The sequence below is a fragment of the Petaurus breviceps genome, unplaced genomic scaffold, assembly GCF_028583685.1.
Source record: "Petaurus breviceps papuanus isolate PSGF00001 unplaced genomic scaffold, PetGlider_PUasm1.0 154, whole genome shotgun sequence".
Taxonomy (NCBI): Eukaryota; Metazoa; Chordata; class Mammalia; order Diprotodontia; family Petauridae; genus Petaurus; species Petaurus breviceps.
Genome location: NW_027185715.1, coordinates 15702477 through 15721270, shown reverse-complemented (window position 1 = coordinate 15721270; position 18794 = coordinate 15702477). Strand labels below are relative to the sequence as shown.

Below are 18794 nucleotides of genomic sequence, written 5' to 3'. Positions count from 1 at the left end.
CCCACTCACAGCAACCACCCAGTGTCCTGGAAGAGCGCTCCCAGCAGCTCCGGCCCCTGGCAGTGCTCAGCCGGAGTTCTAACTCAAAAAAAAAAAAAAAGGCAACTGCCGCCAACTGCCAACCACAGGACCATTAGCTCGGCTTTTTTTTTTTCTTGCTCTGCTATGTCAGCACGTCCATGGGGCATGGGAGATCTTTAAATCCCATAACCCTTACAGTGCTAAAGAATTTTTTTAAACTGGATTTGAGATTTCATTGGTGGGGAATTCCAATAAAAGAGATTCTCTGTACCCAAGGCAAATTGGCAAGTGTTCTGCAATATTGGCTCCAAGAGTTGACTGGGGCAGTGAGACTTAGCCATGTCAATAAGTGACTTACCCATAGTCATACATCCAGTATTTTCCAGCTGAAGAAATTAAACCCAGGGTTCCATGATTTTGAAGCCAACTTACTCTCCTTGCTGCTTCCAATGGAATCATTATTTCATTTCTTGGACATTTGTAAAAGATCATACCAAACACAGGAAGGAAGTTTATTATATTGGTAAGACTACTAGATCAAATGAGGTAATTAAAAAGTACTTAGCACATAGTATGTACTTTCCAAATGTTAGCTAAAAGTAGTAATAGTAGTAGTCATTGTTGTAGTAGTAGTAGTGGTAGTGTTAGTGGTAATGGCAGCAATAGTGGTGGTAATGATCGTATTAACTGTGGTGGTATTAATGGTAGTGGTAGTAGAAATAGTACTAGTAGTGGTGGTAGTTATAGTAGTAGTGTATAATATAGCTATAGGGCTAGTGCTAATAGTAGTAGTAGCAGTGGTGGTGGTGGTTGTGGTAATGGTGGTGGTGGTAGTAGTAGAGGTAACACTGGTGATGGTAGAAGGAAGAGGAAGAGCAGGAGGAGGAGGAGGAAAAACTAGACCATATTCAAATCCTGGTTCTGTAATTTACTACTTGTATGATGTTATACACCATTCAGTCAGTTAATGAACATTTATTAAACACCTATTAAGTGACAGGCATTGTGCTGAGTTCTGGGTTTACAAATACCAAAAAGTCAGTCCTTGCTCTCAGGGAGTTTAGAATCTAATGGAAGAAGACAAGATTCAAAAAGAAGCTGAAAGGTGGAGGGGGGAAAGGGTCCCTTAACCAGTCTGGGTTTCAATCTCTTCATCTGTAAAATGAGGCAGCTGGACCAGATAACACCTAAGGTCTGAAGGTACTAAGTCTCTAATTTTAAGTAATATAGCAAAATATGTTTTGGAAATCTTATAGGTTTTATTTTTTAAATTACAATTAATTATAATATAATTTTAAAAATTAAATTGGTTTGTTTATTTACTTTAAGTTTACAACATTCAGTTCCACAGTCCCTTGAGTTTCAAATTTTCTCCCCCTCCCTCTCTCTTATCCCCTCCCCCCCACTATGGCAGCATACACTCGAATATAGGATCTATAAATATCTTCACATTAATCATTAGTCAGGTTGGAAAGAAGGATTATAATTGATCAGTGGGAAAGAGGGAACAAAACCAAACCACCATATAGGATTTAAAGGGAAAAAAAAAACTTTTACGGTGATACTGCTGAGCCAAGAACCCATCAAGAACTTGGGTTATTTTTTAGGTTCTCATAACACAGTATTTCCTGTGACCATTTTGGACTTTGCATTCAGCCTTTTGTTACAGCGTGATCACATGTCAACCCTCAAATGTGAGCTTGCATATGAAAGCAAAGCTAATTATTGAAGAATTCCATTTACCAGAAGTATCTCCCACTAATTTGAACAAATAACCCAGGGAAATAAGGGGGAAAGAGAATAAATGAAAGATAAAAAAAAAAGGAAAGAGCTATGCTGAACTATAGAAATGTCATTTTCTGTTGTCCACAAGCGAAATGACCATGTTTCCATGGAGATGAATGAACGACCTTTCTGAGAGAGACCTGCTAAATGATCAAATGCACTGTCTGTGGACACGTGCAGGGGAGGACATTTTCTCCTCAGTCTCAGATGTGCTCAAGCTAGAGAAAAAGGTAGAGTTTGGGTTAATGGAGCACAATATCGAAGACATTTTGGTACTTTCGTTTCTCCAGGTCTCTTTTTTTACAATGAACAAAATTGAACCCTGTAGGTAATAGAAGCATAAGCTTTATGTTGTGGGGGTTAGTATGGGTTAACTAACCCCCTTCTCGAAAAAGACCCTCCAATATCCTCTTCCCAGAGGTTCCCCAATGCCATAGAAGGTATGGTGGGAACAATATCCTAAATTCCCCCTCTCCATGCAAGTTTGCCTGTTTTTTCTAAAAAAGATATTGAAACCATTCTTGGTATTTGATTGATACAAGGGACTAAAGGCTCAGGTTACTAACATACTTCCTTACTGGTTCCATTACCTCTTCTAGTACTAATGAAGTTGTTGTTATCATTACCAGCCTCCTATCGGACAGTTCAAACTTGATTTTCTAAAGATACCACAAAGTCAATATATACACAACACAAATCATTGTCTTTTCCCCTACATACTTCCCTCTTCCTAATTTTACTACTATTGTCAAGGCACCATCAACCTTCCAATCACCCATGCCCTCGTTATCCCTTCCTCCTGGCTTCCCTGGCTTCCTCTGAGACTTAACTCATATCCAACCTTCTGTAAGAGGTGCTTCTCACTTCCCCCTACTGCTAGTGACTTCCCTTTAAGACTACCTGCCATTTAAGCTGTAATTTATATTCTATTTATATAATTGCTTGCATGTCACCTTCCCTACTAGACTGTGAGCAAGCAGAGGAAGGATGATTTTTTGCCTGTTTTTACAGTCAAAGAAAAAAAATATTTTTTAAAAGCAATCGGGGTTAAGTAACTTGCTCAAGGTCACACGGCCAGTTATTTCTGGGTGTGGTGCTAAGTATCTGAGCCCGGATTTGATCCCCAGGTCATCCCAACACTGGGGCTGGTGCTCCTACTCGCTGAGCCACCTGGCTGCCCCTAAGCATTTGGGGTTAAGTAACTTGCTCAAGGTTACATGGCCAGGTGTTTCTGAGTTGATGCTAAGTGTCTGAGCCTGGGATTCAATCTCCAGGTCATCCTGACACTGGAGCTGGTGCTCTTACTTGCTGAGCCACCTGGCCACCCCTAAGCAATTGGGGTTAAGTAACTTGCTCAAGGTTACATGTCCAGGTGTTTCTGGGTGGGTGCTAAGTGTCTGAGCCCTGATTCGATCCCCCAGGTCATCCTGACACTGGGGCTGGTGCTCTTACTCGCTGTGCTACCTCGCTGGCTGCCCTGAAAAAAAATATTTATAATATGAATACTGTGTTCTGCATTTTGGGCTCAAATCTGACAGAAACTGTCTTTATTTTATTTTACTGATATCTAATTGTTAATAATTAATTGAAATAATTATTTAATGTATCTAATATCCAAGCATATCTAACTTGGAGAGAGATACTGAAACTGGTATAGTCTCCCATGTCTTCCAACATGACTTACCCTAAAATAATTTGAGGTAATGTTTATAGGGATCTTGATAGAAGAAAAGATTGCAATTTATAAAAATACAGTTTGGGTTAACATTCTGGAATAGTTGAGTAATGAAGTCTCCATCTCACTCACTCAAGGAATCAATGAGATAGACATCAAGAATCTTTTCTTTCTATAAGGTTCCCTTCAAGTGGATTAGAAACCATCTCCCTTGGGTGAATCCTAGTGCCAATAGCTTCATAAGTAGATAAGGGAACTATGTAATGAAGATAAGAGTTAAGTTTGGTTATCATTTTTAAATAAGTTCTCTAAGAAAGGCCTTTTTGTCCTTGACCTATTTTAGAGAAAAATATTATTTAATGTTTTCAGTTTTACTAAAAAGGATACTTTCATAGTATTCTCAGCACTTAGCACAATGCAAGGTGCATTCTAAGTGTTTGATACATGCTTATTGACTTGACTTGTGGACAAAAAGATCAATGTGGGTAAGGAGGAGGCATCTCCTGTCACTGGCTTCCTGTGACTGCTCAAATTGCAATCTATCTTCCTTATTTTCTCCTCTTTTTATGTTGCTTTCCCCTAGTTCTTTTAGTTTTAATTTTTAAGTATTAAAGGTTACACTTTTTTTTTGGAAGGGGGAAGGCAAGGCAATTAGGGTCAAGTGACTTGCCCAAGGTCACACAGCTAATATGTGTGTCAAGTGTCTGAGGTTGGATTTAAACTCAGGTTTCCCTGACTCTAGGGCTGATACTCTATTCACGGCCACCCCAAGTGTTACACTCTTAACATATGTTTTAAGTTCTTTAAAGAAAGTACAGATTGAAAAATAATAATATATGATATATATAATTTTAATTGAAGGAAATGCTTAATTTCAGTTAGAAGTTAGTGAAAATAAAGATGTTTTTCCCATTCAAGTTCAGGGATCCCTTGAAATCTATGGACCCCATGTAAAGAATTCCTGTGCATAAATAATAGTGGTAGGAATCATAGCCCAAAGGAGTGAGGAAGGGTGTCTATGAGAGGGAAACCGAAATATTGTCCTCTGTAGTAGTAACAAGAGGAGGAGGAGGAGAAAGTGTAGTAATAGCAGTAGTAACTACTTGTGGTTATTATCTTTTGTACTTTGAGGCTTGCAAAGCATTTTATATGATATTTCATTTGGTCAATAATCCTGTGAGGTAGGCATTATTATTCTCATTTTACAGATGAGGAAACCAAGAGAGAGAGGTTAAATGACTCGTCCAGGGTCACACAGCTAATAAGTGTCAGAAGAATTTGAACTCATGTCTTCCTGACTCCAATTCGACCATTTTATGCACTTTGTTATCCAACTTCCATAGAATGCTTTATGGCCAAAATTTTCCTCTAGAAAAGGTGAGCCTGACACCACCTGCTGGTCTATGCAAGAATCGCAAGCAGATCAAGGTCAAGAAATTGGGCAAGTGAAATCAGCTATGGGAAGCAATGAGGGATGCTGTCTACTGGGAGCCATACACATTTGCAGTTAAAAGGTGGATGGGTGCCATTTTCTAGGCTCTGGAGAGCTGCCATAGCTACTATGCTGCTGTTCAGTCATTTCTGACTCTTTATGAGCCCGTTTGAGATTTTCTTGGTAGAGATACCAGAGTGGTTTGCCATTTCCTTCTCCAGCTCATTTAACAGATGAGGAAACTGAGTCAAACAGAGTCACACAACTAGTAAGTGTCTGAGGCCAGACATGAACTCAGAAAGATCAATCTTCCTAACTCCAGACCTGGCATTCTATCCACTGTGCCATCTAAGTGCCCTAAGCTGCTAAATGTGCTAAAGGACATGCAATGCTAGCTGAGAGCCCCATCTATGCATGTGCCATGGTGACTCTGGAGAAAGATTGCTCCCCCGAAAATATGATTGTTTTCTGTGAGCTCTGTTGCACATCTTGTTTATTTTCTTCTTTCTTGTTTCTTTAACATGCATACTTTTAAGGAAAACTTAATGGTAAAACTCGATGGTAAAAGATACCAGGTTTTCTGGATGGAACAAAAACAACAGAGAAATGAGAAATTTCCCAAAGTTTACTCAGACCATTTGTGTACTGAGAGCACCTTTTACCCAAGTGTCTCTAGTCCTACATTAACGGAGGAAAGGGATAGCATAAATATTCCCTGTCTTGATTTTCTCTCTAACTAAAACTTCATAGAAGCTGATAGCAGTTACTGAAAAACAAATAGATCTTAATTTCATCTCTTCTCACAATTTTGCCCTCTGATCAAAATGCTAACCAAGCAAGTTGAAAGTACGAAGGAGAAGGCATGTATTCAGAAATATGTATGACCTAAAATTACATAATCATCACTTGAATTATTAATTAACAAATAATAACATTAGGAAATATACCATTAAATAATGCACAACTAAAATACTTTGTTGATACAGGGCTACAAGTAGCTAGTCATACAACTGTATTAAAATCTCTTGATCGAGCAATATACTTCTCTGTGGTCCTTAGTTTCCTCATCTGTAAAATGGGTGTTGAACTAGATGGCCTTTGATATTTCTTCTAGCTCTAGCTCTATGACGTTCTTTTTAATCATTTAAGTCTTTTTGATCTTTTCTAAGAGGAAATGAAGAAAAGCTGGTCGATATCCTCTATAACCAGTGGTATGCTAGAACTGTATGGTACCAGCTTCAGGGAGCTTGTCAAATTTTCAGTGTGAGTATTATTTATAATTTGGAAATCGGCAAATGCTACAAATTAAAATTTGATTTCTTGTTTTGTTGATTTTTAGATTTAAGAAAATAGCAGAAAAATGTTAATAACGCAGATTAAACTTAACTGAGTCATAGGTACATGTTTCCTGCAGAGAGCCAGTTGTTAAACATTTAACAACACACCCCTGTTTATAATTATCCTGTCCTCCATTGAAGTTGGCAGCCTAGATACTTAAGAATAATTTATAGGCAGCTGGATAGAGTACTGAGCCTGGGGTCAGGAAGACCTCAGTTCAAATCTGACCTCAGATACTTACTAACTGTGTGTACCTGGACAAGTCACTTAACCTCTGTTTGCCTCATCTACCAAATGAGGGTAATAATAGCACTTTCCTCTCCGGGTTATTGTGAGGGTCCAGTGAGGTAACAATTGTAAAGTACTTGGCACAGAGCCTGGGACATATCTGTTGCTTGTCCTTCATTCTTGAAGAGGACCATAAAATCAGGAAGGTGGAGTCATGACATGAAAGTGGGTTGGATGTAAGTGGAGGCTTATGCAAAGTCACTAGCCTCATTTTCTCCACTCTCTCATCTGGGTCCAGTGGCAAGATATAGATCAGGAAGACTGGAGACGGCCCTGGATGCATTGGGAGACCTTGACTTTTTTAAGCTAAGGTCTTTCCCAGGTCTTAATTTGACTGAGACAATGCCCTTTCAGTGATTAAGTCGAGGTAAGAAATGAAGCAAAGGATATTGTTGTTGTTGTTTTTACCTAGTCAAAAAATAAATATTTCTTGTTAACCAGAAACAAAAATCAAAATCAATCTGGGAAGAAAAAACCTAGGAAAATCACTTCACTTTTTCTCAGCCTCAATTCCCTCATCTATAAAATGGGGATAATAATAGCAGTGACCTTATGGGGCTGTTGTGAGTACCCAAGAGATAACACATGTTCAGTGATTTGCAAACCTTAAAGTGCCATTAAAATGCTAGCTATTACTATGGAACCTCCCTATGTCTTTTCTTCTTCAGGCTATATATGTCTAATTCCTTCAAGCAATTTTCATATGGCTTGAATTTGAGACTCTTCACCACCTTCATTGCCTTTCCCCCCAACTTATCTTAAAATGTCACCCAAAACTAAATACAATCCTCCAGATGTGGTCTGATTAGGGCCTATCCCTTCCTTATTCCAGAAACTAGTCCTCTCCCAAAGCAGCCCAAGACTGCATTAGCTTTCTGAGCTGCCATAACACAAGTAAGACATATTAATACTTCAGTGTACTAAATTCCCCACATCTTTTTCAGATGTACTGCTCATGTCAAAATCAAATAAGAAAAATTGATTTTTTGAATCCAAGTTCAAAACCCAAGTTTACATTTATCTCTATTAATAATATTTTATTTCATTTGATATAGTCCATTGTTATGACCGGCAAAGATTTTTTCAAATTCTGACCACCATCCAGCACAGTAGGTATCTTTCTCACAGCTTTGTGTCATCTAATTTGACAAATATATTATCTACACCAAAAACCAAGCCTCTGAAAAAAGCATTAAAAAGCACCAGACCAAGGACAGATCCCTTGGGCACTCCACCAGAGACATCCTTTTGAGTTGATTCCCAGTTGTTAATGGCTACTCTTTCTTCGACATCCAAACCATTCTAATGGTACTTAATTGTATTCGTAGAACTAGAATTTTGAAAGAGACTACTTTTTCCTGATGTATCATATATCTGTGTACTCTTACAATCTCTTTATCTGCCCTACTTCTTCACCCCATCCCCACCCCCAATTCATTTGTGACAGATGGCATGGTTTGAGCCATGTTTCTATAATGGAAGACCTCCCAGATTCAGGATTAGACACTTTCCACTTCTGTCACCAGAGAGATGCAATTTCCTCTCCTTCTCAATCCCTTAAGAAGTACAGACAAGTTTTTTTTGCAGGGAAAGTGGCTAATTTTTTTTTACTCTATTCAAATACTGGGAGTTACAACTCTGTATGTCGGCTCTGTATCAATGATCAATAAAGTTATCAACAATATTTATATACCCTTGCAGGTTTAAACAGGCTCAGATACTGTGACAGACAGCTATGGAGGGGAGCAAACTGGTAGAATGTCCTGGGATAGTCATAATATTAAAATGATTTTTCTCTTATCCAATAGGATTTGGCAATTTAGGATTTTGTAGAGGGAAAGATACAGTTGTTCAACAATCAGCTTTAAAAGCCAGATGACTAAGGTATATTCATTCTAAAGTCAGCAGAGACAAGGCAGGCTGGAAGCCTCCTGTAGAATCAGACATGTGAGGACCTATATATCTTCAATTGAGACTCTGGTCTCAGATTCTGGAGGCAGCACCAGCATAACAGTAAGAATGCTGAATCTGGAACCAGAGAGTCCAAATTCAGATCTGTCACTTGCTACAAATGTGTGACCTTGGCTATGTCATTGGGCCTCAATTTCTTCATCTTTCTATGGCAGTGGAGAACTGCTCCTGTTGTTATGCTGGCTGGCTGAGAAAGGCTAGGGTGGGGTGGGGGGTGTGTGGTTAATTGCTTTTTATTAGCCCCTACCTTTATGGGATTTGGGTCACTGCTTCCCAGGCACTCCCTTTATCCTCCCTTTGGGGCACGATCTTCTCTCCATTGGTTCCTTTGGCTCTGTCCCCATGGTCTGGTTTTCCTTTCACCCCTTTCTACAAGACCCAGTCACACAGTCCCCGTCTTGGTGACCAGCTATTTGCTTCTCATGGATCCAGGGCCCTCTTCTCACACTTCTGGGATCTGAGCAGTGGATGTGTCCTTGCCCTTGCCAGCATCCTGTCTTTCCCACTTGGCTTCACATGCTCCCCTCCCCAGCTGTGCTTTCTCCTAATCACAGATCATCATGGCCAGCTGCCAGGAGGTGAAGGCAAGCTTGGCTGGCCTACATGGGGCCCCACACAGCTGCTTCTCACATTTACCACTGTTGCCTCCCCTGCACAATCTCATGGTTGTTTCTACCCTCCCTCTCTTAGTGATGGGAAGAGCAAGCATATCAGTCACTGTGTGGCTCCATTCTATCACAGTCTTTGTAGTCCCCCCCCCCCGAAATCAAGTAAGGGACATGCTTGAAGTTTCTCTCCACTAAACATTATCTCCAGTGTCCTGTGATGTATAAAATGAGAAAGCAGAACTAATCAATCGATTAGTCGAAAAATATCTCTTCAGTCTGTCCTGTGTGCCAGGTGCTGTGCCTTATAAATTCTCGAGAAAGAAAAAAGGACAAAAAAAAATCATCCCTCCTCTCAAGGAGCTCACAGATCACTAGGTGAGGCAATATGCAAAAGGCTAACTATAAGTATTAAACAAATATGGATAAATTGGAAATAATCAACCGAGGCATGGGGAAAGTCTTCCTATAGAAGGGAAGATTTTAGCTGGGAAACCAAGAGTCTTGACATGAGGAGGGAAAGCATTTCAGGCACATTGGACAGCCAACGAGAATGTTGGGAATATGGAGATAGAGTACCTTTGGAAAGGAGCCACAAGAAAGCCAGTGTCAATGAATCAAAGATCAGATGGGAGTGGGGGGAGAAGGTATAAGCTTGGAAAGGTAGGAGTCGGCCAGGTTGGAAAGGGCTTGAATGCCAAACAGGATTTTATATTTGAACCCTAAAGGAACCATTAGAGTTTACTGAATGGAGAAGGGAGAGTGTAATAGAGTTGGACCTGAGCTTTAGGAAAATCAATTTGACAGGAGTAAGCCTGGGTGACTGGGAGGGTAGTGGTACCCTTGGCAGTAATAGGAAAGTTTGGGGGTGGAGGGAGTTTGAGAGGAAAGATAATGAGTTCAATTTTGGACATGTTAAGTTCAACATGTCTATGTGACATCCAGGTGAAGATATTTCCTAGACAGTTGAATATGCTAGGCAGGAGGTCAGCAGAGAAGTAAGGGCTGATTAAATAGATCTGAGAATCATCTACATAGGGGTGATAATTGAATCCATGGGAGCTGATGAGATCATTAAGTGAAGTAGTAGAGAGGGAAAAGAGAAGAAAATAAGCATTTATTTAGATCCTAGTATTGGCCAGGCATTATGCTAAGTACTCTACAATTATTATCTCATTTAATCTTTATGACAACCCTGTGAGGCATGCACTATTATTTGTCCTCATTTTACAGTCAAGGAAACTGAGGCAGAAAGTGACTTTCCCATAGTCACACAGCTAATAAGTGTCTGAGGCTGGATTTGAATTCAATTCTTCTCGACTCCAGACTCAGGGCTCTATCCAATGTACCACCAAGCTACACAGCCTTGAGGGACACCTATGGTTCATAGGATTCTCTTGGATGAAGATCCAACAAAGAAGATAGGGAATTAGTGATCAGATAGGTAGGAAGAAGCAGCATCATGAAAAAGTAGAGAGAAGAGAGTATTAAGGAGAACAGGATGGTCTACAGTGTCAAAGGCTACACAGTAAGGTCAAGAAGGAAGAGGTTTGATTTGGCTATTAAGATATCATCAGTAACTTTAGAGAGAGTAGCTTTTGTTAAATGGTGACATCAGAAGCCAGACTACAGAGTTGAGAAGAGAAAGAGAAGAAAAGAAATGGAGACATCAATGGCAGGCAGTCTTTTCAAGGAGTGCAGCTACAAAAGGGAGGTCATATATAGCCTGATAGCTATTGGAGATGTCAAGTGAGGAGTTTTTGAGCATGGAAAAGACAGGTGGGTTTAAAGGCAATAGGGAAGCAGGCAATAAAAAGAGAGAGAAATGGAAGATTAAAGAGTAGGGATGATGTGGAGGGAACCATCTGCTGGAAGAGGGAGAATGGTATGAATGTTATGGAATACTTATTGTGCTATCAAAAATGAGGAGCAGACAGACTTCATAATAACCTGGAACGACTTCTGTGGACAGATGCTGAGTGAGGGGAGCAGAACTACAACACTGTATACAATTACAGACATATCGTATCTGTGATGACTACCTCTGATAGACTGGGCTCATCCTAGCAATGCAAGGTTACAAGACAACTCCAAAAGACTCATGATGGAAAGGAATTACGGAGTCTGAATGCAGATTAAAGAAAACTGCTTGCTCTCTCTTTTTTTCTTTTGTTTTGTTCCTTCCATTGGTTATAATCCTTCTTTACAACTTGACTAATGTTTAACGTGAAGGTATTTGTAGAATAGGGGAGTAGGGGAGAGGAGAGGGAAGGGGAGAAAATTTGGAACTCAAGGGATTATGGAACTGAATGTTGTAAACTAAAAGTAAATAAATAGATTTTTTAAAATAAAATAAATAATAAAAATTATTTAAAATAAGAAAAAAGGGGGGTTGCCTTGGCAAGGAGTGAGAAAGGAAAAGGTTTCAGATGAAATTAAGTTTGTTACCTATGGAGGAGGCATTTGAAAAGGTAGTTTTAAGTGAAATGTTAGAACAAAGGTTGGGTTGTCATCAGCATCTTGCTGAGACTTGATATTCAATACAAATACACATGCAGGTTGACTCACCTACAATATTGGAGACCACTAGTGATTTGTTCTGCAATGAGGTGGCAGTATATTGCAAGAGACATACTTTCTATCAACAAGCATTTATTAAGCACCTAGTATTTCACTAGGCTACAAGTATGAAGATAAAACAATATCTATTTGCAGGTTCGTGATCCTAATGAAGCAAACAAGTATGTATAAAATACAAATATATCAAAATAGTTCTTAGCTATGTGCCTCTTAGTTTCAGTGTGACCTCTGGGCAAGTCACTTAACCCTATGTGCCTCAGTTCCTCATCTATAAATTGGCACACAGTGAAGAAGGAAATGGCAAACCACTCTAGTATCTTTGCTAAGAAAAGCACAAAGTCCATGTTTAACCTCTAGTGAAACTAGAAAAAGGTTGGGAGGGAGGGCACTAACAGATCCTACTAGTCTTTGCAGAACTCTCTAATAAGTAGAGTTTTGCAATCTCAAATCCCTTTATTGGCTAGGAATTTTTCTTTTTCTTTGTCTGAAGCTCTTTTCTGTGAAGGACCCAGAATTACAATGAAGTATGATTTTTTTTCTTTCTATCATTCATCTAGGAAATGAGAGAAGGTACTTAATGCTTTATTACAGTTCAGTTGCCCCATCCTGTTACTAGGTGGCGCCCTAACTTAGCAGAACAAAGCAAAGCATCGCAGTTTTTTTCTAGAAGGAAAATCATTTGGAGAACTTGCAAATCATGTCCTTAGATTTGTTACTGATGTGGTTGTCTGGTGAACGTCTAGATTTCCTTAGTAAAACATAAATGTGTGCCCCGTACCTATGCAATTTAGTAAAAATCAACACACTGAATCTAGGCTTGGTTGTTCAACTAGTACTTTAATGATAAGAAAATCTTTAGTTTGAAGTTTCTCCAGTTTTCCCCATGTTTAGATCATCATCTTTCTGTGATCACCCTGAAACTTAATCGCCTGATCTAGAAAACTCTGTGTCTCTTAATCTCCACACTGGTGGAGATTTGGGAAAAGAGGGGTCCATAATAGAGAATTTCAATTGGGTAAATCTCTCCAAATCATCCCAAAGAAGTTCATATTTTTCACAGAATTATGATTAGGAATGTTTGCACTTGGAGCAATGTGCAGGGGTAAACATGACAAAGTATGACCTCAACTGATTTGTCTGCAAGATTGAAGAATAAACAGTATTGTGACCTTATGTGAGAACTAGGGTCAATTACATTTTAGGGCATTATAGTACTGTAAAGACACTTGCTGGTGCGTCTGTCCACCTACCGTTCAGATGTTTACCATCTAGCATTCTGACTTGGCAAGTCATATTCTCCCTCACCTTGGGTGAAAGCCCTATTCTGTGAACCACCACCACAAAAAGATGAACACACACACAGCAGCAGCACAAGCACAGATTGTTGTTTATCAAAGAGGACTAATGACATCAGGAAGGTTGATGTCTTGACTTACAAGTGAATTGGATTGGTCCAGTGGAAAGCTGTCAATTAGGATCACTGGAGATGGCCCTAGATGCAGTGGGAGACCTTGGTCTTTTTAAGCCAAGGTCTTTCCCAGGTCTCAGTTTGTCTGAGATAACACCCATTTGCTGATTAAGGCTAGGTAAGAAATGAGCCAAAAGATGACCTCTTTTACCTATCCCCAAAAAAATCAGTCTGGGAGAGGAAGATCCTCAGGGTTTCTCACCATCATCACACTCATTCCTTGTCCTGTATTATACGATAATATCCCATTGGTCTCATACCATAGAAACACAGGCATCTAATCTACCATATTCAATACCAATATCTTTTTAGATGCCAATTTTCTTTCTGTGATGTTATGTAGCAGCAAATCAAAATGTGCCTGATCCATAGGGAAATAGAGAAACATGGTTGGATATAAGTAGGCTGTGGCATATTACCAAGGATGGCCCAAGTACAAGGACCAAAGTGAGGGGTGTGATATGAGAGGTATAACTTTAGAAAAGGTGGTGATTGATTGTGGAGTCCATGGCAGAGAGGGAAGAGTTCTGGATTAGGGCTCAAAGGACCTTGGTTCAGATCATGGTAAGTAGCCACCTGTTACTAATTCAATCTTTATGGACCTCAGTTCCTCATAATAGCCCCAAACGAGCATTTATACAGTGTTGGAAAGCTTCCAAAGCACTTCACACACATTATCTTATTTGATCTGACAACAATCCAGGGAGGGAGGTGCTATTATTTACCCCATTTTATTACTGTGTTTCAGCCATTCAGATATATTTAACTCTTCGTGATCCCATGGATTTTGTCCATGGTTTTCTTGGCAAAGATACTGGACTGGTTTGTCATTTCCTTCTCTGTTTCCATTTTACAGATGAGGAACTGAGGCAAATAGGGGTTAAGTGACTTGCCTAGGGTCTGGAGTCAAATTTGAACTGAGATTTTCCTGACTCCAGTTTTAACACTCTGTCCACTGTAGCACCTAACTTCCTCCAATCTCTAAAATGAGGGATTGAATTAAATGTCCCTTAAGGTACCTTCCCTCTTGAAGCAGATGAGCCTACTATTATCCTACAATCCTGTATAGTGGGAGGAAGAGACACAGTTTGAAGGCCTAAATGCTGTCATGGGTCCCATGATGTATTAAAAGACCTACAGGTTGGGTTGCGATGCATTGGGTAGATCAGACCATCATTTTATGAGGACCTGGCTATTAATCAATTCATTCTCCACTCAATTTCCTCTCTACTACCTCACTAGCAATCATCCCATCGTGGAGATACCTCCATCCCAATTGCTAAGTTTGGACCCCAACCCACCATTTCATGAGGGATACTAACTATTCCCATGTCACCCTTGATTCAATGTCCACTCTGGACTTGCAAGCTACCTCTCTATCAGCAGCTTTCCCTCTTGTCTTCCCTCATTAGAATATAAAGTCCTGGAGACTTTTTTTTTTGCTTTATTTAATGTCTTTAACTTTTGGCACAATGTCTGGAACATAGTAAATTCTATCTACCTATCTCTCTGTCCATCTATCTATCCATCCATCCGTCCATCCATCCATCCATCCATCCATCCATCCATCCATCCATCCATCCGTCCGTCTGTCTATCTATCTGTCTGTCTGTCTGTCCATCTGTCCATCCATCTATCTATCTCTCCATCTGACCATCCATCTCTCTGTCTATTCTCTATTTTACAGAGAACTCACATAAGGCAAGTGCTCACATGAAGGTCAGAAGAAGCGATACAAGGACATTTCAAGGTCTCTCTGAAGAACTTTAGAATGGATTGTGTGACATGGGAGACACTGGTACAAGATCACCCAGCATGGCATGCCAGCATCAAAGAAGGTGCTGTACTCTATGCACAAGGAAGAAATGCAGCATTTCAAAAGAAACATGAGATGTACTTATTTAGACATCTCCACTCCAAATCTTCCTGTGGATCACACAGTCAGAAGCACTGTACCTTAACCCCGACAGAGTGATGTTATTTTGGTCCTCTTTGAGACTGAAGGCCTACAACCAACCAATGTAATACTAGGTGGTATTTACATAGTACCTGCAACATGTCAGGATTGTGCTAAACACATTACAAATATTATTTATTTGATCCTAATCAGGTAGATGCTAGTATTATCCACATTTTACAATTGAGGAAACTGAGGCAAGCATGGTTAAGTGCTGAGGAGTTAAGTGACTTACCCAAGGTCACACAGCTAGTATTTTGGGGGCCAGATTTGATTGAGGGCTTTCTCGACTCCAAGGCTTCATACTCTATCCACTACACCATCTAGCTGCCACTTTGACTTTGGGCAAGTCATTTGAACTCTGAGTCTCAGGTCCCTTGTAAAATGAAGGGCTCAACTTTATGGTGTTTAGTGTCCTTTCCAGGCACAAATCCTTTGCTCCTAGGTGACTTGCCTAGGGTTACTCTGCTAATGGTGGAGGCAGGACCAGAACCCAGGACTCCTGACTCTCAGGTCAGTACTTTTTTCCATGTTCCTATACTCCACTTTTATGTACCTACAGTACCCACAAACATAAAATAACAAGGGGCAGCTAGGTGGCACAGGGAATAGAGCACCGGCCCTGGAGTCAGGAGCACCTGAGTTCAAATCCGGCTTCAGACTTAACACAAAAACTAGCTGTGTGACCTTGGGCAAGTCACTTAACTCCAATTGCCCTCCAAAAAGAAAAAAAACATAAAACAACAAGAATAGGATAGAAAAATTTTATTTTTTTAAATAGAATAAAAAACTTGGGGCAGTTAGGTGGCACAGTGGATAGAACTCTGGCCCCACAGTCAAGAGGATCTGAGTTCAAATCTGACCTTAGACACTTGACACTTGATAGCTGTGTGACCCTGGGTAGTCACTTAACCCTTATTGCCTCTAAAAAATAATGATATAATAAAAATCTTAAAGATTTATAGTTGGAAGAGACTTTGGGCCATTAGTTCATCCTCTCATTTTATAGATGAGAAAATCAAAGGCTGGAAAAGTGAAAGCTATAGGTGGTAACACTTGAATCCAGGTCCTGTGACTTCAAATTCACTCTCTTCTATTTATTACCTTTTTAAAATACCTAGTGTATTTTTTCCCATGATGAAGTAACGGATACAAAAATTTTTGGTCCTGTATAATCACATTTTATTTCCTTCCAGAAAGAAAATAGTAAAGTGTATGTATGTGGAAGAAAGTGGGGTGGAGTGATGGGCCTGTGACAGTCCCTGCCTCTCTTCACTCTCTAGAGGAGGTGTGGCTGAGTCCCTTCCAATAAACTACACCCATTGCTCCTCTGTTCTGCAATTCACTGGAACCTCTGCACAGACGGGGTCATATAAGAGACAACAAATGTGAAACCCAGACTTCCTAGAAATGCGGATTCAGATTCTAGCAGGACAGGCTTAACCCTTCAGTCTTCCAAGGTAGACTATTTTTCATCTGCTTTTCTAAGCTCTGTGTCCAAATTGTCTAATTAGATTGTTATATTTTCACATTTTCATTCCTTCTATGTTCTTTTATCCTTCATGGTTCCCTCCCTTTTAGGATCAAGAATGTTGTTTCACTAGGTGACATTATTAACACACACTAAAAAGCCTGCCAAGTTGTGAAGTGATGTAAAAAATATGAGCTCTCTGAACAGCTGTTAATTCATGCCCTTCATTAGTAGTGACTAGAATTTCTTCTATATGTCCATGATGGCTTGTTGGAAAAATAACATCTGAACTGATGCAAAGAGAATGAAGGAGAACCTGGAGAATAATTTGTACAATTAACAATAACATCATGAAGTAAAGCACTTTGTAAGACTTAAGAGCTATGATCAATGCAATGACCCACTGTTACTCCATGGGCCTGGTAACAAGGCAAACTATAGTCTTTATGACAGAGAACTTATGGACTCAGGGTATAAAAAATGTCATATTTTTTTTTAACATGGCCAATGTGGGAATTTGTTTTACTTAACTATGAATATTTATTATAAGGGCCTTATTTTTCTTTCTTTTTTAATGAAGAAGGAGGTGGGGGGCAGAAAAAACAAATTTTTATTAATTTAAAAAAAATTTTAGGGACAGCTAGATGGTACAGTGAATGGAGCACCGGCCCTGGAGTCAGGAGGACCTGAGTTCAAATTTGGCCTCAGACACTTAAACCTTGCTAGTCGTGTGACCTTGGGTAAGTCACTTAAACACATTTGCCCTACTTTCCCCCCTCCAAAAAGAAAAAAAAGAAAAAAAATTAAATATACTAAAGAAGAAAAGTAGGAATGTGATGATACATTTTTAGGTTGATTCCCTCTAGGATTATAGTTTGGGGATGTTTACTCCCTATAAAGCGTAACTTCCTATGTCTAAGGGGAAGAAAATCTGAAATCTTCATGAAGCATCTTGGACACCTAAAAAAAGATCAAGGAAAACCAAACTAATGAGCTAATTTTGAAGGATTCTTCAGTGTACTATATTCAAAAATCCCTAAAAATGCAGATAAATTTTGAAAAACAATGGGAAACTTTTATAGTCAAATACATTTATCTTTTATTGAACCAAAAATTATTTGAAAATATTTCCTGAAGTATAGTTTTTTTTTTCCCACCAATCCCTACATAAAACCACTCATAAAGAACCATAAGGCTTTTATTACTGAGTGAGTACATACCACAGCGCTGTATATTTCTCATAGGAACCCAAGAGGTACAAAATAATATTGCTTTTCAACAATTTGTTTGAAAGAGATTGCATAAAGTGTGCTAGTGTCCTGAGTTAGATAGACATAGGACATATGATTGTGGGTATTGGAGCTAGAAGTGACCTCAGAGGTCATTTATTTCCAATCCCCTCATTATACAGATGACGGAGAAGTTGGGGCTCTGTAAGCTGAAGTGATTTGTCTGAAGTTACATAGGTCATACATAGGTCATAGCAGGCTGTAGGTAGACTCCATCCCAGGTCTTTTGATACCAAAACCAGAGTTTCAAAATCAGAAATTTCAAAATCAGAGTTTCATTATGGTAAGTTTCAGAGCAGAACAAAAGGGGGAAAATAGGACAAAAACAGGTAAAATAATAGGTGATAATACTGTGGGGGAGGTGGGGTTGCTTTTTTTTGGATGGGGGAAGGCAGGGCAATTGGGGTTAGGTGACTTGCCCAAGGTTACATGGCTAGTAAGTGTTAAGTGTCTGAGGCCAGATTTGAACTTAGGTCCTCTTGACTCCAGGGCCAGTGCTCTATTCACTGTGCCACCTAGCCACCCCAACTGTCGGTTTTTTTTTTTTAATAAATTAAAATTTTAAAGAGGAATCTGCTGTAACAAGATACTTTTGGCAACCAGTGATTATTCAGTGAAGTGTGGGTCAGTTGCTTCTATCCAGCTCCTGATGGAGAAGCATTTATTACTGATCAGAAACCTAGTCAGTAAATATTAGGCAAAGAATCCAGTTGAAATGTACTGAACTAAACTTTCTTAGTGAAGTAATGGGGAAAAAAAACCCTTATTATTAAATAATATTTTAAAATGTCAAAAATAAAACATTAAATTTAACTAATTTAAATTTAAAATATTAAATTTAACTAATTTAAATTTTAAAATATTTAATTAACTAATTTAAATTTTAAAATATTTAATTTAACTAATTTAAATTT

At 39.2% G+C, this 18794-nt stretch overlaps 1 long non-coding RNA gene across 1 annotated transcript in view; it reads right to left on the bottom strand.

Moving 5' to 3' along the window:
• The window catches only part of LOC138156451 (uncharacterized), a 40524-nt gene extending 31494 nt beyond the window's left edge, over positions 1–9030 (bottom strand). Inside the window, exon 1 of the long non-coding RNA XR_011167152.1 lies at positions 8758–9030. This is a non-coding gene — a long non-coding RNA (uncharacterized lncRNA). The remainder of the gene's footprint in view (positions 1–8757) is intronic.
• Between the last annotated feature and the right edge of the window lie 9764 nt (positions 9031–18794).